Below are 23,345 nucleotides of genomic sequence, written 5' to 3'. Positions count from 1 at the left end.
AGAGAACACTGCTCCCGTGAGCAATTCACAAAGCCTAAACTGACCCTGGGTGTTTTGAGAGGTTAGTTAACAGGAGAGTGCTCTGCTGAGTGCTCCCTCTTAAAGCCCCAATAATAACAGCGTGCTTGGCAAAAGCAGGTAGAGAAGATATTGCTCCAAAGATCCTACAAATGGTGACAGCCCTTACGAAGGCTATATGGTTTTGACCTCCTACTGAGTACACCGTACCATAGACAACAGCCTTGCACAAAGTCCTAGAACAATCCACTACGTACCCAGATAGTCTTTGAGTCAATATAGCTAAAAGTTGCTAGACAGACAAAAAGATGGGCATTTTGTACAGGAGAAGAGAGATCATAGTGGCATACGAAATAACATGAGAAAATTAATCTCCTAAACTAAACAACAGCCAGAGAGCACCTTACAGGGAATTCAAGGTCATGTTTGCAGTTATCCTTATCAGGAAATAAGTGTGTGTGCACAGAGGCACCCACAGGAATTTGATTGCCTCCCTCCCTTCTGGTAGAGTGGCAGCCCTTCCCTCCCTCCGCCTTCCCTCCTCTTCCTCACCCCTCCGAATGCTTGCTGAGAGGTAAAGCAGCCAACGTATAACCAAACGGGTCTCTTCTGGGGACTGAAGACCTTATGCGAGCTCTGCAAACAAGAGTTAGGGGATCATTTCAGGGAAGATACAAAATATGCAATCGGAACTATCATCACCAACATACTCACAGGCTGCCTTTCATGACTACGCTAAAGCTTAAGATACATTTGTCGAGTTTGGATATTGAACCTGGCACACGGCATAAGGTAACAGTAGTCTGCTACGTGGTCCAGGATGTCTAAATAGGTTTTCACTGACCTTTTCAGGTGTTTTTGCAGAAGGTTTTGAAAAGCTCCCAGGATAGGTAAGCTCTGGCTGGAGCAGAATCCAGACCTCAACAAACACCCGAGACCTGCACTGTCATTAAATGCAACATTTACACGTTTGCCTGAGAAAAAGCAAGTCCCAAAAAGTGTTGCAATCATTCGACAGTAGCAAGAACAGCACCGGAGGTTTTTGCTGAGGAGATATGTCAGCTTACTCCCTGACTAGGCAGCTTGGCCTATTTCAGCCCTCCTTTAGTACTTCACCCCTTTTAAGGGAAGGCTGAAGGGGGATCTCGTCATTGGGTACAAATATCTGAAGGGAGGGCATAAAGATGATGCAGACAGTCTGTTCTTAGTGGCATCCAGTGACAGGCAGTGGGCACAAACTGGAACACAGGAAACACTTTTTCACTATGAGGGTGACCGAGCACTGGCACAGGCTGCCGAGGGAGGTCGTGGAATCTCTGCCCTCGGAGATATTCAAAAGCTGTCTGGACATGGTCCTGGGCAACTGGCTCTATGTGGCCCTGCTTGAGCAGCAGGGTTGGACCAGATGACCTAGAGAGGCCCCTTCCAACCTCAACCAGTCTGTGATTTTGTGAACGGAAAGGGGAAAAGAAATAGTGTGTTCCTGAGATAAACTTTGAAAGTGGTTTCAAAAAGCTCGTGCCTTGCACCACCAGAACCCCAGCTCCAAAACGTTTCTAAAAAAGGTTGTGAGTCTCCTCCAGCGCTGGCAGAACCAATCTCCACAGGTGTGGATCATCAGCTGTCCAAAGATGGGAGAGTAAAAGCAGGAACAGTAGGAAACTGTCTGACTATTGTGTGCTAGGCAATACCTCATAAGACAAAAAATTAACAAAGAACCAAGTTATCAGGAAATGACACTATATAATCAGTTCCATCATTTCTATAACAAGTTCCAGATTTGCAAGTACACTTTCCAATTGTCAGCTTGCTGTTTTCATCAACTTTCATCCTCTGACAAGAGATGACCACTCGTTTGTGCATCATCTAATGCTCTGTTTTTGAGAAGAGACTCCATCACAGTCAGACCCAGTACAAAGAACTGCAGGTATATTTCTCTCAGTTTTTTGCATGTTGATGGGGATACCTCCTTCTGTGTCTTATTTGCACTGTGTACCTTTTGCTGTGTGCAGCAGTTTCAGGCTTTTTGTGACTTTCACAGAACTAAGCTAGAGATAAAATCAAAAGTAGAGTTAAAATTGGCCTCATTTTCCTTTCGGTATGAGCTGTGCACTTAAACCATGACTCATCATGGCTTGCAGTCACACCCAAGCGCACGATGAGCTGACTGGCCAGTCGCTTGAGAACAGGAGGAAATCCAGATAGACACAGCAGATGGGTGAAGATTGGCTCCCTCCTCTTACTGGATCACCGCAGTGACAAACAAGCTAGTAATAACTCCGCTTTCTCAGTTGAGACTCCAACTCGGTAATGAGTCCCAGAAACTGAACAGCTTCTGTTGTGGGGCATTTAATGTGCAGCTCTAAACACAAGCAGGCACTGAATCAATTTTTCCTCTGTTGTGACAACTGGGACAATGTACAACCTCAGAAAAATAAATTCCCTATTCAGAAAGCTGTAACAGTAGAGTTAATATGTCAAAGAGTCAAACTGCCTTCCTGGCAAATCATTGAGTGATCAATACAGAAGTAGTGGGTTATAATAGGAACCTTATGCTGTGAAATTAAAACCCAGCCAAGTATTTGAGTGTATGGTATTCTTTCCTAATTTTGGTAAGCTTTCCAGTCTTAACCAGGTCTTCAAATACATATTCACTTCTGCAATCATCCTGTGTAGCAAAATAAAGCTGGGTGATCATAAAGAACTTATTTAAGCGAAAGAGTAGTTTAATTACGTACTTTTAAAAAATTATGTCATACCATGCTGCAAAAAAGTCATATGTTGTCTCTTCTTTATGCCACTGTCAGACGTCTCCAAAAGCCAATGCAATGTCATTGTTCACTGCTCTGGTCCTGGTATATTCACAACAGCTTTCAGACAGCCTGAGTGTAAAAGTCCTTCAGAAGCTTTCAGCCAAAACATTTTAAAATTAATCCTTCTTCAGGCATTAGATTTAAATGGCAAATATGCTTAGATATACTGGAATGACAATTCATTTCCATATTTTCTTTCAGAGTGCTTGAAATGTTTCTGTCCAATGCCAGAAAACCTAGCCTTTTGAATCATTTGACCAGTGTTTTTGTTGTTCATCTGTCTGCCCTGGTTGCGTCTGACCTCTGTGATGATTGTAATAGAAAAAACATTCAGCTTTTCTTTCCTTTCTTCACTGTGACTCAACATCCTTCTCCTCTCAGGGGTATGACTACAGCTCTTAGGGAATCAGTCCAAAGTTACAGCGTTTCAAGTATTGCAGAGATTTATGGATCTGCATGAGGGTGAGAGAGAAGCCACTTCTTTCCTACTTTCAAGGGTCTTACCCACAAATACCATTAAGAAAACTCAGGGTACCTCCTTCCACGGATATAATGAATGTTCCCTGGGTTTCCATCTGGGACTGGATGGGGAGGGTTTGCATTTTACTAGAGGAACAACAAATGAGTACTCTAGATAGCCCTGACTGTGTAGCACTAACGAGCAGACTCCTCAGAGCAGTTTAGAGTGAAAGCAACAGAAGAGCCCTGAACTAGACACACACGGGAGTAACACATTACCAGCTGTTAGTCCTCCTAAGCTAAGGGTGTGCAGAGGGGCCATCCCAAGCTGCTAATTCAGGAGACTGTCAATAGCCTATAGTATAAATTAAAGAAACAGATGGACTCTTCTTCCCCAAGTACCGCAAGGGTTATTTTCTGAAGAGATGGCTTTCTTTCCCAGCATGACCCTTTCACAGGGGAAAAACACATGGAAATGGTGGGTGCTGCTATGCATTTAGTTTGTGGTCCTGTGGACGCACATCCTCAGCCCCACCAAGCATGAGGTGTTTCACCAGGTCTCCCTCCGTCTTCCCAAAACCTCAGTGCTTCCACAAATCTGCTTGCAGATCTGCATCTGGCTGAAAGCTAAGCTCCTGCTGGTTTCAGGCTTAGTGGTTTTCTGCTGCAGGGAGCTAATTCATCTGAAGCCCACACAGCAGCGATCCCACAGCATTGCTTGAGACTGCAAACACTCATTGAGCCCCAGATGACATATGCTGGCTTTCCCACGTTCACTGAGGTTTCCTCACAGGCTTCAAAAGAGCCACTGTGTGATAATGCCTGGTCTGGACAGTCTGGCTGCAGTAATTTCACCTCACCTCCTGAACATTTCTCGTCTTCTACCAGATCCCTCATTGCTGTCTGACAAAATTACAGCCATTACCAGTTTTATTCCAGGTTTCCAGGAAAGCAAATCCATTTTTCCTGAATAAAACGTTTTCCTTTTGCAAGCTAAGTACCCGGATGGGCCTTTTTAGCTGTCCTGCTGCAATTCTCATTCTTAGGTCTTTTTGCACACCTCCCTCAGCCTGTCTAAGTAGACCTCTTGTTTTCCACAGCTAGCCACATTTAAATCTGTTTTCCACCTTTTTGCCATTGTTTACACATGGTTTATAACATTCTTACTGAATCAAAAAGATTTCCATTCTTTTAAAGAAAAAAAATCCCTTTTCTTTCCCCCCTTGAAATATTACTGTTTAATTTACAGTTGCTGTTTTTAAAATAATCTAAAAAAATTGGTTTTAACTGAGAGGCCAGTTTTCATTTTAAGAAGCTTTGATGAGAATTTGGACCAAATTATCTTTAGATTTAACATAACCACTTTTATAATTGCATTTTAAAAGACGGTTTACTAGAATAGGATTTACTTCTCTTTTTTTAGAACGAGAATTTAAAAATATTTTCCTGTGATTAACAGTATGCTTTCCCAGAATGAGCAAAAGACTTTTGTAAGCAAGAAACTATGATAAATAAGCGTCTGTGTTCCTAAGAATTAGAACAGTACCACACACATACAGCAAAAGACAATATGGAAATAAAGAACATAAAGACTTCAGAACCATTTCAAAATAAGACTCAGATTTTCAGCTTCTACATATTGACCTAGCCCTGAGGTTTCAGTCACTTAGATACACCGCATAACATAGTAGCTCCTCGATAGCTTGATTTACAGTTAGAAAATGTTATCTAAGTGTAGATTAAAAAATAGCTTTTGTGTTTGCAAGTTCACAGGAGGGAGTGGTTGGGTTTTCATTTACTGGAGTGTAAATGGTCTAGTCTTCTATATGATGCCTACAGAAGTCATATTTGACATGGATGTGTGTACAACGGGGTCTTCAGCCTCTGCCCCGGGAAGCCAGGGTGGCAGCTTCCGCCAGGTGACTCCCGACACAGCTCGTGGTGTCAACGAGCACAGGAGTACACCAGAAGCAGGCCACAAGCTCAATTAGTTGTTCCAGAGAGACCAGACCAGTTCCAGTTGGGATCTTTTCCATCTGCCATCACCACATGCATGTCTTGCAGATGTGCAACACAGCTGCTGTACATATGCACGGAAAATCTGTGGCTCCGGGGAAATCCTGGAATTGCTGCACATGCATGAATGTAATTTACTGCTTACGATGCTATGGCCAGTGCTTCCAGGAAAGCATTGGACACACTCCATATATGCAGCGCATTCAACCTGTGTGTGTAAACCTGGTCCGTTTACAATAACAGCATGTCTGTTACACCTGATTGACTGCGGTGATCTGTACGCTCATTTGGCTTACGACTGGAAATGCTGGATTAGTTATGTATGTCTAATCAACCTGGTACAGTGCAGGTGAGGGGCCAAAGAGAGAAACCCTCTTCTGACACTGATGTAAGCGTCCTTAAATAAATATTGGACATTTCAACAGGAAAGAAAGATGTGCCTTTAGCACCTCTTTTTCTCAATGATTCCACAAGACACTTCAACTAGGGGCTTCTGGTCCTAGCATCCTGCAGAAGTATGGGGGCACAGGTTCAATCAATGCACAGTCCTCTGAGAGTTATGCCTCTGGCCTAACCCAGTTATCATCATTCCTGTCACAGACAAAGGCGTGAGACAGGCATCTCCAAAAGGAGTTTCATCACACCTGTCTCAGACACCTGCCATACGAAGGGAAGAATTACCCTGTGGAGATGCTTATCTAGTTCCATTGCCTGCACGGGAGCCTAGATAACCAGCTTAGACTAGACAGCTAAATTTTAGATGGGTAAAGATAGGAGAGGTGAATCTCACCTTCAGTGTTGGGATATGTTGCAATTTACCTCTGGAGAATTTATTCGCCGAGTTTCTATGGTATGAAACCAGCTTCAGCATAGGAAGAGGAGGCAAGGGCAGAAAAGATCACACACAGCATTAAAGATGGCCTAAATATTCCTTATTTTAGGCTGTGGCCTGAAGTCAACGCAACTAACCTCCAGAGATTAGACCACTTTCATCTCTCTGGGCCATTACCCATTCATAGACGAGCAGGAGCTCAGGGAAATCAAGCCACACATTAGTGCTAGCTGAGGCTGGCGCATCTCGTGTGCCAGAAGCAGTACACAACACTAGCAAAGAGACAGCTATAGCTAGGCTTCTTAGGGAAACAGCAGCATTTGATATGGCAGGACTTAAAACCCCATTAAAGTTGTCAATGTATCAGAAAAAAAATTACTGAAAAGGAATTCTTTGTTGTTTTCTTCTATTATTTGTTACCATGCTCACTAATTCTATAAGCATTTATCATCTCAGTTTTTATATTGTTTTATCTTTAAAACATTCATTATTCATCTGCAGGAAGACATACTTCCTTGTTTTTCAGCTTAGCTCCCAGATCTCCTTTTTGCTGGTTTTACTTCTCCTTTTTAGGAAAAAAAATGGACTAACTTTTTCATTTTTCCTCTCTCCAGTTGTATCTAATTTCAGTGAAGAAAGTACTTATTTGGTTCTTCAGTCTGACTATGAGTGAGAAGCAAACTATTACACCATAATTTCATTCCCTATTGTGTGGGAAGTCAGCATTGCGTCATCCCTAGGATCGAGAACAAGAGATGAAGATGACTTCTTGGTGGGTGTGGTCCAAGATTTGGTAGCCAGCCTTCAAGCCAAAATAAGAGCTCCTTTTGTTTTGATTTATTTCTTTTTGTTTTGATTTATTTCTTCTCTTTTCTGTTCCTCTCTCTCCCCCACAAAAATTTTAAGTCTAAGACTGGGGGAAAAAAAACCTCTTTATTTACTGGTAGGTATTTTACATTTTCTCCTTATATTTAAATATTAAGAACATCCTGTATTTCTGCAACTCAATTTTTACCATCTAAAAATTGTCTTAAAGCTGCTTTCTTCACATCTGAGTACTAGCAGATTGGGAATTACCAGTATGTGTAAGACCATGAGAACAAGTCACACAAAACATAAAGAGCAACTGTAGAAACTTAGATTCAGAATACATTAAGAACTGGTAGTACCCAAATCTAACGCAAAAAGGTACTATTTGGATATCATTATTAAATCGCTGTCCTTAAATTTATTTGCTAACAAATTTCTTATTTTGTAACGAAACTCTGGTTCTGCTGGGGAATACATTGACCCACTAATAGCCAAAAATAATTAAATGCTGCCTTATTAAGAAGGTGAAAGGCTGTTATCGAACAGTTGTTGAAGGAAAATCTGTATTCACCTGTGTTAAAACTGAAAGCCTCAGAATTCTGTTCAATACACTCTTATGAACGGCAGAGAACCACACCCTCCCTCCACGATGTGCGATTTTGCTGAATCCTGTCTGAAATTAAAAATACCTCAGATGCTCATTTTGTAGTATAGCTGCATTTAGCAAATTGGGACCAACAATAATTTCTTGCTTTATCAAAATACAAGAGTTCATACAAGAGTCTAAACACAAGAATAACAGCTGTGTTACATACAAAGAGAACTGTCAGAAGGGTTATTTTGATTTATGAAGTACCAGATAGAACTTCTTCCTTCAGCAGAAATACATGTGAACAGATACGTCAGAGAACTCCCAAGGAAAAGGGGGTATTGGAGAGGCAATCCTTCCTCCTAGTGGGGGATTCTTCTCACCTCAAAGGCATCATGCCTCCTCCAGAGAATGTTCACAAGGTCGGAGTGTAAAATGAACAAGCAAAGACCTCAAGTGCACGCATTTTTAAATTAGTAACTGAATATCCAGATTTGCTCTTCATTCAGCAGTTATTTTTGAGTCCTCCATTCCTTGCCTGGTGCTATCCTTTACACCGTTGTTGCTCTTCATACTCTTTTAGCACCTCTTTTGATCCGATACCCTCTTTGCTTCATTAGCTTCCATGTGGCAAGGGTGCAACACCTGTGTCCCGGCTGTTAGCGTGGATGCTCCTGTGGATATATAACCCTGTTTGCTGCAGGCCTTTCACAGAAAGCATTGCTTGAGTAATCTCACATACACCCAACACAGTAGATTGTGTACTTTATTGATGTTGCTTTTACTTATTTTTGTATGATTGTCAGTTACAAAAGATAACTGTTACTCAGCTGTATTAGCCCACAAGAAAGACTCTAAGAATCCAGGCACATGTAAAAGTAACATGAAAGGTGCATCGCTTTGGAAGATGTTACAGTTTATGTGCCAGGCCTACAGCAGGTGTAACAAAAAGACAGACTTTCTATACAAGGTGTAAACATCTATCTTGAATGTTGTCGATGGAGGAAAAGCCAGCTTTGATTTCTCAGACTTTTCCACCTGCACGCACAATTTTTGGAGTAAGTACTATGCATTCTCAGAGGCTGGAGCAACTGGGAGCCCTTGAGTCAGTAATCTGGAACCACTACTTAGGGTATGGTTGCACATCTGCTTTTACAGTGCTTTGGGTTGTCATTTTTATTCTGGGTGCTAATGAAGATGTCTGATGAAAGAAATGGAGACAAAGAAATACTAACAAAATGCATCTTACAAAACTGAGGCTAAAGGACTTCAAAATGATCCAAGGAAAAGTTAAGCCTGCCTGTGAAATGCAGCCATTCCCCATTTAAAACAAAAACAAAACCAAAAACAAATCCCATTCAGAACCCTTTTTTCAGCTAGCAAACAAATAAATAAAGCAGCAGGGATTTCCTGTCTGTTATCAGTTTTAACCTGGTATAATGACTTTTCAAGAACGCTATTGAAAAGTTCCTTTCTAATTTGTTGTGAAAATGAAACTGCTTGGTTCACTGGGCGGGGGTGGCATCAGTTCTAGATCCTTCAGACTTCCCACCTGTGTCATTTCTAACTGGCTTGCCACTGAAAGTAAATAAAAAAATAATTTCATTAGCGTTACCACTGCAATGGTAGTAACTCTGTAGACAAGAGTAGGAACACAGGCAGGAGTTAGGTAATACATAAAAGTATGTTTCTAAGAATGACGCTCCATGCTTTTCAAACATAAGCATTTATACCCATGGTTTCATCTGTTTCTGAATGATGCAAGGTCAGTCATTATACCCAGACATGAGGGGAACTCCCTCCCCTTTTATACACACCTATCATTACTAAATATTACCAGAAATATCTTTGCTCATATCTTCCCCAGAAATTCTCAGGAAGGCTAAAATTAAGTTTAGAATGTTTACTCTAAAACAGCTCGAGAAAGTTACGTGACACTTAAATACAGTGCTTTAATTTGTTTTCTGAGGCATAATGCAATCTTATAATTCAAATGTTAACAAAATGGATAAACTTTGTTAAAATTTCATGACAATGTAATTCCCACTGGTATTCTCGGCAGTGCCTCTTTTGCCATCATGAATGTTTTATTCAGGATACGCAGCTTCTGGAAGGAGGTTGCCTTCAGTGGTGCCCTTGAATAAACAGGTAAATGGAGCTTACCCCCCTCTGATCTGGCCAACAGAGAATTTTTTTCCCTTCTAATATATAAAATGGGAATTTTTTTCCATCTTTCAGTTTCTCTTTGCATTGCCTTCAAGATGATACTGGGGATAACAAGCTGCCCTCTGGCTATTTTTAGCAGAAGGAAAGACCTTACTGCTACTCTAAGTTGCTTTGGAGGAGATGAATATCAACCAGAGCCTAGAAGTACAGAAAATTCTCTGGTCCAGGACAGGGTAACACACAGCAGCAGTTTCTAAGACATCCTCTTAGCTATCTGAATTTGTACATGTAGATAGCATCACACAAAAAAACTTGTCGGGAGCTGAAAACGGTACACATAGTGCTGGACATCCTAGTTTGCCTTTCAATAGGGACACTATCTCATCAGTAACACCACACCATTTTCAGTCCTAGCACTGCTGTGCCTGTTGCTAGCTGAAGGCTATCTCTTCACCACAGCTTGCTCTGCAGTTTTTTGCCTTACTTGACATCTTATCTCCTCTCCCATAGCACAGCGCAGAGCTCGATAGCTGGTTGACAAATCGGTCCCAGACAAGGTCTGTCAGCAAGAGACTTCCAGCAAATCACCCTCACGTCAACACGGCTTGAGCTTCCATAAAGCATTTTAGCCCACACGACATCAGCTTAACAAGTCAGTGAGTTATACCTGCAAAAACTCCCTCAGGGTGGTGCCTTTACAAAACGTTAGTTTTAACGTTTCCTGACACAAAAGCGTCACAAAGCACGTTACTGGTCAAGCCTGTTAACCGGATGGCTCTTCCCAGCACAGGCCTCGCACCGCGTTTCTAAAAGTGTACGAGTTTTATGCTAGTAAAACACAAGAAGCCCGTCCCGTCCCGTCAGGTCTCCCCTCAGAAGACAGAGGAGGCGATGACAGCCGGGCTGCGGAGCATCTACGGCTTCCCGCCCGCGAAGCCCGCTCCCCTCAGAGCGGCGGCGAAGGGCCCGCCCAGCGCCCGAGTCAGCCCCTGCGCCCACCACGCCTTCGCGAGCCCCCCCTGCGGGCGGGGCAGGCTGCCGGCGGTGCCGGAGGCGGGCGGTGGGGCCCGGCGCTGCCCCGCGGAGCTCCTGCCGGCGGGGGGGGGTGGCGACGGGGGCAGGTGGCAGCGCGCATGCGCGCTGAGCAGTCGGTGTGGGCGGCTGCGCGTCGGCGGGGTGCGCCGCGTCCAATCGGCGGGCGGGGTGTGTGCGCGCGGGGAGGGGGGGGGGGGGGTTGGCGGGGGGGTGTAATGTTGTTGGGAGTCACCTGACCGCTCGCGCCGCAGTCGGGCCGCAGCCTGTGCCGGGAGCAGCCGAACCCGGGGAAGCGGGAGGAGGAAGGGGGCGAGGCGGCGGCGCTGCCTTCCCCCCCGGCCGACCGGCCCGCCCGCCTGTGGAGGAGCGGCGGCAGGCACTGAGGTGAGGTGAGCCGAGCCGAACCGGGCGCCGTCGGGAGCGGGCGCGTGGTTCGTCGGTTGCCCGTTGAGTTGCTGTGGGGCGAGGGCAGCGCTATTCGGGCGGTGGGGGGGGGTTGGGGGGAGAGGCCGAGGTGCGTTCCCGGGGCGGTGTTAGTCAGCCTCCCCCCCCACCCCCGCGTTTCCCTGCGCGGTGGACCGTCCCGCTGCGGCGGGGGCGGGCGCTGCCGGACCCCCGGGGAGGGCTGTGAGGGCGGCGGGGTCCGGCGCGGGGGGGCCCCGTCAGCGCCCGGAGGCACGGTACAGTTCCCCCTCCCCCGGTGCTGTGCCTCAGGTATTCCCCCGGCCGCCTCCCCCGAGGCCTGGGCCCAGCGCCGCCGCGGGGCCGGGCAGTCGGTCCTTAGCGTGTCGTTCCCTATTTCCGCGGGCGCCCGTGAGCGAGCCCCGGTGGCACAGGCGTGACTCTCCCACGCCGCGATCCCTGGCCCTGCGTGAAAGGGACAGCTCAGCCGCGCTGGAAATGCGGCGGTAGCCCTGCTTCGCCCGGGTGGAACGTGCGACTGGTGCGTTTGGTGCTTGTCACCCTCTGTGGGAGCTGGGGAAGAGTTATTTTAGACCGTAAACAACGAGATCCGAATCCTGGCAGTCTTGTTATGTACAGTGAGATACTTGGCATGCTTTGGGGCGTGCTGAAAGTGTAGTAATTGTGAAAGAACTGTCACCTGCTTTTCTGTCAAATTATATTTACGTTCTCCATTTTAGTACGGCAATATAACAGTAATCCCAAATTCATGTATAACTGGGTCCTCTAAATGTTTATTGAAATAAAAAAGGAAAAAGCCAACGTTCTGGCAGCAAAGGTAAAGTGAAGATAACACGTCTGTCAAAAGTTACTGCACAATGAAACTGTGTATGCAGTTAATTTGAGGTGCTTCAGGAAGGTGCTTTCACTGTGTGAAAACCGTATTTGACTGCAGTAATGCAATAATTACAATCCAGAAAGAATGTAAATTAAGGTTACACGGTGCTCTGAATACTCTAGTAGTAGAGTTAGTTCTTTAATCTCAAATGTTATGCCACACTGAAGAGAAAAAGAAAGAGTATATTCCTGTCAAACATGGTAAGTCCAAATTAATGCAACTAAGAGATTCCAAATTTTATTTTGTGGTTTAGGAGCTTAACTTTAAAGGTGATTTAAGTGACATAATTACTCTTGGATGCCCTAACATGTGTGAGTAAATCTGTGTGTATGTTAGCAAGTAGTGAGGCCCAGAAGTGGCAGATTTGTAGAGAAACAGTTGTTGTTGAAAATGGAATACCCACGCTGTATGCTTTTCAGAAGGCATTCCTTTGAGCTAACTACTGAATCCCTTAGGATTTTGACTTGAGATGCCCTTTCAGAGTACACTTTCCAGTTTAATTTAGTCTAAAAAAACCCCTACTCTTATTGTCCACGTCCATCTTGTGAAGTGAATGAGAGGACAGTAAGTGGGATATTTGGGAAGTTTGGTTGACTAGCATACTCCTGATTCTAACCAAAATGCTAAAGTGGAAGTTTAACTTCCACGTACTGTATTTTTGAGTGCAGTCAAAAATGTGGAAGATCTTGGTGTGCTAAGTATGTTTGCTTTTTTATAGGTTCTAAAATCCTTATGCTAGGTATATTTTGAGCAGTAATATTTTAATGTCAATAAAAGAATTGTCTCGTATTGAAAAAGCATACTCTTTACCTTATCATTTGAATCAGGTGGCACTCTTACTGGGCATAGAATAGAGATGGCTCTCTACATGACTTCTCTAAGTCCCAGATAACTTTGTCGTATTTAGGGAAACAGCTCAAAAAGTGTCCTTGTCATGTCGTTCCAACAACAGCCCCCTCCTGGCCCCCTTACCACTTCTATAAGATGAGGTGTTCATGTAGATTCTTCATAGGTTTCCTTTTTATCATAGAGATGTGTTTCTCCTTGCACTGGGCATGCTGGTGTGAGTGGGGAGGAGCGGTAGGTCCATCAAAGGATTCATGTTTGTGTCTGAGTGCTGGCATTTTAGGTGTCCCTTAGAATTCAAACATGGGAGGTTTTAGGGGTAGAAAAAAACCTTTGTGGTATTTATAGCCTAAGCCCTGTTTGTATGCAATCCTTAGTTAAACCATAGGTAACATGTTAGTTGATGCAAATGTGGCTAGGAACAAAACCTTAAGCGAGCAAAAAATAACTGCTGAAACAACCATTAAGTTGTATGAATTCAGCCTAGTATGACCACAGTGGGGATAATGTATGAGGACCCACCTGCAGCTTTCCCTGCCCCCCACCTCCACTTGAGAGGTTAGCGGTGTGCAGAGGAAAAAACAAAATAGAAAGGCTCACTTTGCTGTGACAAATCATAGGCTGTATTGCAAAAGTAGTTCCATCTCCAACAGCATGCTGTATTTTTCAGTTAAGGCCTTTTTGAGGCTGGAGGGAAGTTTTGTTCTTGTTAAGTCATACAAAGGGAAGCCTTAGTATTTTGTAAAAATGTGAGTTAGCAGGTCAGAGTAAGGCTCAACGGACTGGTCATTTACTGAAAAAATTGGCAAAATTGACTGCAGGATCATTGGTGAAATACAAATAAATTGAGTTTAATCATCAGGTGTACATTGGAGAGTAGAAGGCTATCTAGGGTATCAGTTAGTCAAAATGCCTTTAAATGAGTGCCTACATCCTAAAGAATATTCAGTTAGGCTTTAGAATCATGTTGTGATAATTTGTTTGTGAATTACTCTAATTTAAACTGTCAAGATAATGTATGTAGGTGGTTGGTTGGATTCAGTTCTTGGCCCATTGACTAATACTTTGATAATAGAGAGCTTTTGCTATCCCTGTTTTTACTTCTTTTAACATCAGTATTTTCAATGGTACCATCTCAAAAATACTTACGGCCTTACTAGCTGAGATGTAAATACCTTTTAACATCCTATGTCAGATAGGAAATGGTCTACAGTTTCCTGATAGGATAACTGAAACACAGCTTTGTGTGATTTGATGGAGGTCTTGGTAGAATTATAATTTGAAGTCTGGTCTTCTGCATCTTTTTTTTTTTTCCCTTATTATAGAAATATTGCCAATTCTGATGAACCTATGCTTTTATGTTTTCGTAGAAATGTTTCTGAAGTTCTTTCTGGTTTATGTCTAAAATATTTGTAGAATTTTCTGTTTCACATGCTGTGAAGAGCAGTTGTGGAAACAAATCAGAGTTAAAAAGCTAATACCAGAAACAAGATTATGAAGATAACTTCTAAAATGTGTTTTCTTGGACTTGCCGTATGGTTGCTTCTCAGCTCTTTCAGGTTCTTGCGTCCTTCTAACTTAGGAGTAAGATGCTTTAGAACCACAGATGGTTAATTTAGTATTCATTATAAATATTTTGACATACATACTTGTGAATGGATTCTGACAGTCATTAAAACAAAATAATTTACGTGGTTTGTTTAACTGCGGCAAGGAGTAGAATGTGTAGCTATAAATGCAAAGATATTTGTCCTTTACTTAAAGGCAAGAGTTGACAGTAGATGGTAGTTCTGCATGCTTTATGCTATACCGGTTTACCCCTATCCTAAGTGAATATTTTATTATCAAAACTAGTTCTTATTCAAAAAAATTCCACAATTTCAACTAATACTTTTTGGGATGTCATGTTCCTGGAGATTTCTGTTGTTGGGTGTTGTGGGTTTTTTCTTTTCTTCAGATCTGGGCATTGTTGTTATCTTCCCAGAGTTAACTCTGAATACCAGCAGAATTGAAGGATTACAAGTGGTGAGATTTTGCTGCAAAGGAGCCTCTGAAATCCCTTCAGTCCTATGTCTTTTTTTAGCACTGAAACAAACCAAATCCCATTATATGATTTTTATCCCTGATCCAAAAAATACAAACAATTAGTCTTGTGTAAAATAATGTTAAACTGCAAAGTAGTAGATTTTTTTCAGGCTATGGGCTGCTTTATTTTATGTTCTGAGGGAAACTATTCAAACCTCTGCTCTGTGGAAAATTTCTATGATTACACAGTATCAATCCTCCCCTAGCCCCCTGAGTTCTCATATAGCTTGCAAATATTGAAAAAGTTGATATCCAAGCTTAAAATCTGGAAAACAAATTAAGACTCTGAGCGCAGACTTAAAACTTGCCAGACTTCCCGTGATTCTTTTTAATTCTCGCTTGTGACTTGACAAGAGTCCAAATGCTGTGGTAAGAATTATGTTGCAGAAATACAACCTAATAATTTTTTTAAAGTTCATTTATGTAATTAAGCTGTGAACAATATCATCCAGGTGTTCAGACTAATAAATAATACAATTTAGAGTTTTAATTATGAATGTGCTAATCATCTGAAGATGAGACCTACTTTTTTAGAGAAGGCATTGTTCTTATGAAGCAAAGCCTTTTTGCCTTTTTTAAACCAATTTTGTCTTTGAAAGTCTTTTTGAACTAAAGACGGAGAAGCAATAAACACGAACACTAAAATGCTTGTTCATTCCTTGTCAGCATAACGTGAATCAGCACTAGTAACCGCTGTAGGCATTCATCTGTAACATAACTTTATTTCCTTAAAAGGAGAGGTAGCTGGGGGCAAGGACACAGATATAAAACTTCAGAAAAAAGCCTTTGCAGTGTGTTTTGAATAAATTGTCTCTTATCCAAACTGTCTGGCTCTAGCAGTAGTAATTGATAGTTGTCCCCTTGTACTTAACCTGTCTTCCACAGATGTATTTTTTTAATAGGATAAAGTAAATATAAATGTCCACTCTAAGGGAACTGAGGGAGATAAGTGACCTGCTGGAAGTTACTCAGCAGATCAGCATAGGAGTTAGGAATAGCACCCAGAGTTTGTTTTTTGTTTTTTTTTTTTCCAAGCTATTTATTTGGGTCTACAATGCTTATTTTCCAGCTGTTCAGGAGTTGAAAGTGCTCTAGGAGTACAGATATGTTACAGGCATGGTTGTAGCTGAGCAGACCTTTGTCTGCTGGGTGATAAATTAATCTTGCTAGTTTTATCGTGATGGTGATCACAACTGAAATTGCATCTGGATGTCCAGGTTCAACGAGCTCAGAGGGCAGTGACAGCAAAGGTTCTGCAGCTGCTGAAGGGAGGCTTCACTCTGTGCTTTCTCTGATTTCAAGAACTTTACCTGTGTACAAGTGAGAGTTACTGTGATTACTATAGAGTATTGATATGTGGTCTTAGCAGATGGTTGTTCACTAAGAAAGTAAAGACTAAGGGCATTGTTTACTTTTTTACTAAATTAGGTAAATTTCGCACTGGATCATTTACAGAAAACTTATAGTAGGTGAAGGTTAGAACATCCCACTTCCCCCCAATGTGTACACTGAGCTGATTGAGATGGTAGAGCCACTTAATTGATATGAGTCTAGGAATAAAACTTTAGCTGCTCTTCTTAGGAATATCTGAAATGGATGTATTGACTGATGGAAAATAAGTAAGAGGCTGTTGCTCTTCAAAAGAAAGCACTGACTTGATAACTCCCATGGCTCAGGTATTTTTGCTTGGCTCCTGCTGATACCATTGTGATTGTAGAGCTTAAGGGAGAAGAACCACAGATCAATTTGTGCTGGTTTATTGCCCCACTTGCTAGTAAGTGTATTAGAGTTAATGGTAATAAAGTACATGTGTTCTATTTGACAGTGAATGTTTAGCATCCAAATTTAGTGATTGCCTGTGAGACTCGATTGAATCCAAATGCCAGTGGGTACCTGTTGTATCTTGGTGACCATTAGATATTGGATTTTCCTTTCCATGTCCTTAGGTTTACTGCCAAGAGTTTATACTCTAAGTTTGGCAAATCAGCTATATCTTTCCTGAAAGTGCAAGCTGCCTAAGTAGTAAAGGCATGACCGTTATTGATCTACACAGATTCCTGTGCTCTGATTTAGCGTTTTTAGGACACCTGAAACATTAAAACTCAATGTTCAAAAAGTATTTTGGTGAACACAGGTGTATCATAATATAAGTAGAAGCAGAAATGACAGTGTTTTGCACTCTCAAACCTGTATCTCAGTTTTAAGGGCCATTTTAGTATTCTTTGGCTGTCTGCCTTAGAGTCTCAGAGCCTGTGGAGCTCATTTCTGTGACTCATTCATTCTTTCTAGTTGTGAATTTTCTTCTAATGCCACTGGCGGATCTTTCCAGCATCAGCTGGTCTGATGTTCAAAACACTCTATTTAGCTGCAAAGCATACCCCTTTGTGTGTTGAAGTATCACCCTTTTCGGTTTTCGTGGTGTTTGAGTATATAAACTAAAGGACACTGAATTTATCTCTGTGTTAGCTGTCTTATTGTTGTTCTAAGTTGTTCTGTTGTAAGGTTCCTGGCAGCTGTCATAGGCAGGCAGAGACACTTCCAGCTGTTATTTTTGTTGTCTTTGTTCAGAAAGAATGATGCAAGTATACAATAAACCAGCTATAAGCATATAGAAGTGGTGTTACCTGCTGATTTTTCTAAGTTACTGAAAGGCTTAGTTGTACACAAGATAGCATTTTGGTTTTTTTCTAATTTTGATGCAAAATACTCTGTTTAAATCTTCATTTAAAGTCTAAAGAAGTTCTTACTATTTAATTCACTGCAATTAGTAATAGTGTGGTTTGTTTATTTAGTCAGTTTGGTTGATTTTTATGATCCTGTATGTCTGGCATTCATTATTAATAAAATATTTTGGACAGAGCATTTGTGTTAGAAATTCTCTACAGAAAAGCTGCAGTTCTTTGGTAGTTGTCCAGTGGGCATCTGGATAAGTGGCGATGATTTGGGATAATTGCTGCTGATGTTAATATTTACGGTGAGCTGATGGGTGGTACTGTTGCTTTATTGTTCTAAGGTTTTGAATGTTGTCTTCTACCTCTTATTGCTATTGCTTCTGATTAGCCTTATAACTTCCCCTTTATGGGATTTCTGTTTATCGGCTTTTTGCAACCACAAAGGACTTAATCATTATGGCAAATTGTGAAGTTTGGGCTCACGAACAGGAAAAAAGGCAAATGCTCATGTTGAGTGTTCTGTGTCAGTGTACATACACTGTGTTTTGCTGTCCTTTGCATAATGGGGAAAATTACTCCTCAGCATTAGATACTTGAGAAAGTGGTACTGTGTCAAATCCTGACTTCTAGGAGTGGTTTGCTAGGAAGACCTATTGTAAGAGGCATTTACTGGTTTTATTATTAATAATATATGCATATATATTATATGAAATTTACATATTATTTATATGATAGAGTCATTCTATATTTACATATATTATTCATAAGTGTACATCTTTTTTTTTTGAAATGCAATACAAAACTTTCCAGGGCTGTGTAGTTGTCTGAATTTTCAGAGACATACTTAAACATCAAGCAGTTATTTTGCCCTGTCATAAAAGTATGGAGGTAAGCTGGTTTCTCTGCCTGCTTTTGTCAGCTTCAGTGACAACTTGATGCTTCAAAGCTTCCTTCACCTCTTGCATAAAGCTTTTCTTGTTGACAACAGGATATTCACTGCAGACTTGTGTTGTTGAGGTGGTGGTGCTAAGTGTAAAAGTTAATGCTACCTTGTGCAAAACTTACATGCATGTGGATGAGATACATCACACTGTTATGAGTTTTATCCTGGTAATAGGTACTGACTCTTATGCTATCTATTCTAAGGTAATACTATCTATTATTATTTTCCTTCTGTAACTAAACAACAATATTTCCTTGTAGCTTTACCTGATCTCAGCCATAATGACTATCATCTTTGGAATATATACTTTAAGTATCAAATGAGGAGACTTTATGGTTTACCTAAAGACCTGCACTGAGAGACTCTTTAAAGCAGAGATTGTGGGGAAGGAAGTAGAGGATCATTTAACTAACTTATTTTATTCTGTAGTCAGCTAGGAGTTAAAGTGCAGTAATTGCTACCGATTGAAAGCAATCATATGAGCAAACCTGCAGTCTAATTTTAAGTGTCTTACACTTACTATACTTTGCAATTACCTCCATGATGTTAATATAAGCTAATGAATAACTTCAAATGCACGAGAAAAATGAGTCTTGGATGAGATCTGTATTTGCCAATGAGTCTTGATAGGCATCTTGCTGTGATCTCTACACTGTGTACTTAAACAAATGCATATTCCTTTTTTAAATATTGTTGCAGTGCTAGTTTTCGTTAGAATAATAAGTATTTTATGTCTATGAAAATAAATATATATCTCTCTAGTCAATTTAAAGTAGAGATGTCTAAATTTACTGATGATATGGTAATTTTACAGGTACCGGTTAGGCATAGTTTTCCTATTGAATCGTATGCTAGTTAGGAGAAAAAAAAAAATTGGAGTTACTTCACTTTGATAAAGCAGAATAAAGTTTTATAGCCAGTATTTAAGAGAAAATATTTTTGCCTTTAGGCAAAACATTTTTTTATCTCAAAATCACTGGCCAATAAAGAACGGAAACTGCATAGTAGTGTGCTTTGTTGTGTTTAAAGCAGAACTTGACTCATTCAGCTGCAAGTGTTCCTTTATGTAGTTTTTACACCAGCGTGTGTGTTTATATACCTTTCCTCCTCCCTGCCCCCCGCCCCAAGACTATGAGGTTATTAGGTGTGCAGAATTTCAGGTGAGAAGTATTTGAGGAATGCTGTTGTACTGACAATGCTAGTTTTCTTCTGCTGAGGATTTGTAGTTAGTGAGTTTTCATGTTGTTGTTTCTTTAGTCCTTTCAACCTGCATTATAAGGACTGTTTTAAGGAGAGTCCAAAAAGGTCTTCCAAAACTTACTTTTGCTGGTAACTGCTGTACCAAATATCTTAAAAGAATTTCTTGCATGTTTTCGTTTCTTAGTGACTTTTGCAGTCACATGGTTGTTCCTTGACACTGACTTCATGAATGCTTATTTAAATATACAGTCATCTGCTGTCTTTTGGAATTCTAAGTTACCTGTGACTGCTTTTAGTTTTCCTTACTTAAGTGTTAATTTCAAAATAAGAACAGGAGTTTTAGTCTGGTTTCCGAGGACATAACTTGTGTTATCATTGTTTGTAGTATGTATTTTCCTTCTTTTTAGTAACTTGTTGCTGCTTTTATTTGAATTGTCTGAGAGGGGAAAAAAATCTGATAGCTAATATTTGTGGAAAATTAAATTATGTAGAATGGACACCTGCACTGGGCGAGGAAAGCTTAGAAAGCTCTGTGTTTGTTGGACAGTTACAATATGAGTTTGTAAGTTTTAGAGCTTTTTTAAAAAAGGCACCATTGAATTGTTTTCTCCACATATTTTCCCCTCTTTATCCATCCCTTAAAAAAATGAATTTTAAGAATTTCTGAGCGCTCCAGGAGAATAGTTAAAGTAGAGGAAAAAATAAGCGATTTACAGAAAGGATGTTTGTTTTTCTCATTGGTACAACAGTAAGTCTTGTTGCTGTGGATATGTATATAACAAATCTACTTATCGACAAGTGTGGGTTTTTTTGTACTCACATGCTGCTGTGGAAAATCTAGTTGGCTGTCATGACAAATACTATCATAAATGTGCTGCTTTGCCTTTGTTACACAACTGGAAAACAGAATTAAGACATTCACAAGTTTGACCTCTGTTAGTACTTCTCTAAAGTGTAATATCTTTTTACAGGGGTTACATTTTCCCTTTCCTGTCTGATGCTTTTTGCTTTCACCAGCATTTTCAGTCTTCTGTTTCTTTTCCTTTTGATTTCTCTCTTTATCATGTGAGGTAGCAGTTAGATTTTACAAAGACTGAGAGAAATTTAGTCTTTGAGTGTGTTGTGTGTGGTGGTTTGTTGTTTGTTCGTATTTTTGTAAAGGTTCTTTTAAACTTTGAAATGTGTAATGAAATGCTGCATTTTATATTTTGGATACCTCAAAAAAACTTGCATCATGTTTAAAAATAGTGGGGACATAACTTGGCTGATGAAATGGTCATGTTAGGAAGTACAACATTCTGTTGGAGTAAAGTGTTAAATTGAGTTATGCTTAAATTGAATATTTATTTTCACTTCCCAGGAAACAGAAGGTAGGTTTCAACACTGGCGCACTAATTTGTTTTGGGTTTTTTTGGTAGCAACAACATTGGAAGCTCACTATGAGTGCTTCAGGTGGGCTGCATGCTGTTTTGAAAGCATGTTGTGTGCCTTGGGGAGTTTGAGTGAAAAGGAGGGTGACTGTCCTCTGCGCACATGGGCGCAGACACTCACACACTACTGTTCCTTTTATCCTCCCATGCTGTGAAAGTCTGATGAGCTGAATTGGATATTGACATTGATTATTTTATGAGGGGAGACCCAAGAGCAGCATATATGGTACGTGGGTTGCCTGAGGGTTGGGAGAACTTGGGACTTCAAAAGAAGAAAGAAGAAAGAACCTTTAAAGGCCTGTCTGTAACTATAGTTTCCCTCATGAGTTCTGACTAGGTGTTCACCCCAAAGTATGTCCTTATGTTTAATACTTCCCTGTGCTCCCCACCACCCTGGATTTAGTCTTCCATTTTGTCCTCTGTTCCTTTTTGATGACTTCTTTTTTTTTTAGAGCTTCTGGTAACAAATACGGAGTCATACTTTGTTAAACTGTGTAATATTTGAGGAATATAGTAAGTTAAAGATATAGAGTAAACAAATTAGGAAAACATTATTTATATTGCACTGCTTCTCATAAGCTATTATAGGAATAGAATTTAATGAATAACTTTCACAGGGAATTATTTCATAGTACTTAATTTCCAATCAGTTTAAATGGGTATTTCCAATAATCTACAAAAACAAACCTCTGTAGTCTTGTCATTAGGTATATGAAAACCTGTTTTTTCGCTTTCAAAGATAAGGCCTTCAGGGTTAACAGCACATGGTATAGCTATTGCTTAGTGGAAGAACTCTGATTTGTGTTACTTTTTTTTTTCCCCTCAGAACTGTTATTTTCACAAAACAAAATCTTGGATATTTAAGCAAATGCCCCAAAACAGACTTACTTTGTCTCTGCCAAGTTATGATCGGTACGTTTTGTTGGTAAAGTTGACTGTGAGCCTACTGTCTTCCATGAGGGAGCGGGAAGAGCAGATAATGCTGATGCTTTGCACTTTAGTGGAGTCCAGGCTGGTACTGTGCTCCTACTGCCACTGGAGATGTGGATCTTTTTCTTCTCTCTTTCTGTTCAAAAGATCACTAAGAATGCCTGTATGCCATGAAAACAACTTGTGTAGTGAGTAACCACTCGTATAGCTCGCAGGGTGGCTGGTTTTTTCCACACTGGATTTAAAAATGGCCATGTCCTCCTCCCTCCCCGTGTTGTGAAAGTTTCCCATATTTGAAAACTGAAGATTTGCATTGGCTACAGTTTTATTGTTGTTGGGAGCTGGCATATCATAACAACCTCTGTTGAGCAATGTAATGATTGGGTAGTCCTGTGTCAGCTGAAGTGATTCTCAGCAGCTGTGTTCAGTTACAGTAACTCTTGGGTAGAATAGGCCAGTGTAATCTAAATGCTCAGTTTGTTAAGGTAACACTTTTCCTAGTAATATTGTATTTTGCTTGCAGGACAGTTCCAAATCTGGTTAGGTGGTTTATTCATCAAGCTTTAGGTGCAAGGATGCTTCTTACTGGGGGTGTGTGGGGGATTTTAACTGGAAGAAAGGCTCAATTCAAGGAAGATAGGAATTTAGAAATACGTTGTAAAGATCAGACTTGAGAATTGCATTCTGTAGGAGGGCTGACTTCTTCCTAGCCCTTTTTTTTTTTTTTTTTTGAACACTAGGAGTTGAGGAATAGCTTCAGGTCAGTTATTTAAAACCCTGAAATAAACTTATATATACCATATAAATTTTACTGGTGTTTATTGTACAATATATACGGTTATTTCAGAGCTTTCATGCTCTGTCACAAAAGGAATTCCATTGCCAGGTGATCTGAATCATAGTGATTGATTAAGACAGCAAACTTAACAAGCATGACAATTCAAATAATGATGGGCAGGAGAGGGGGAAAAAAAGGGCTGTATTAGAGATTTAGGGCAGGTGGAAAATAGGAGAACTAATCTGCTTTAAAAACAAAACACCAACCTACTAGACAGAAAATGAGTGTTTTACCAATGCCTGATTGGTTTAGCAGGCAAACTACTTTTGAAGGAAGACAGAACACAAATCTTTTAGTCTGTACTGGGTGAGTCAGTAAACAGAAGTAGCTTACATAGTATTCTGGTGAGTTTTGGCTTAATGT

The 23,345-nt window shown here is 40.8% G+C and overlaps 1 protein-coding gene across 2 annotated transcripts in view; it reads left to right on the top strand.

The window, feature by feature from the left end:
• The first annotated feature begins 10,935 nt into the window (after positions 1–10,935).
• Positions 10,936–23,345, top strand: part of BACH1 (BTB domain and CNC homolog 1) — a 28,805-nt gene continuing 16,395 nt past the window's right edge. Inside the window, exon 1 of one of the 2 annotated variants that reach the window (XM_075101208.1) lies at positions 10,936–11,122. The gene's annotated coding sequence lies outside the window, so the exon portion shown is untranslated. Of the gene's footprint in view, positions 11,128–23,345 lie in introns of both variants that reach the window. The other variant, XM_075101219.1, reaches the window with a different exon arrangement.

Source organism: Phalacrocorax aristotelis, chromosome 1, assembly GCF_949628215.1.
Source record: "Phalacrocorax aristotelis chromosome 1, bGulAri2.1, whole genome shotgun sequence".
In the NCBI taxonomy this organism is placed as follows: domain Eukaryota; kingdom Metazoa; phylum Chordata; class Aves; order Suliformes; family Phalacrocoracidae; genus Phalacrocorax; species Phalacrocorax aristotelis.
The sequence above is the reverse complement of the archived record's forward strand: the minus strand, read 5'-3'. Positions and strand labels throughout refer to the sequence as shown.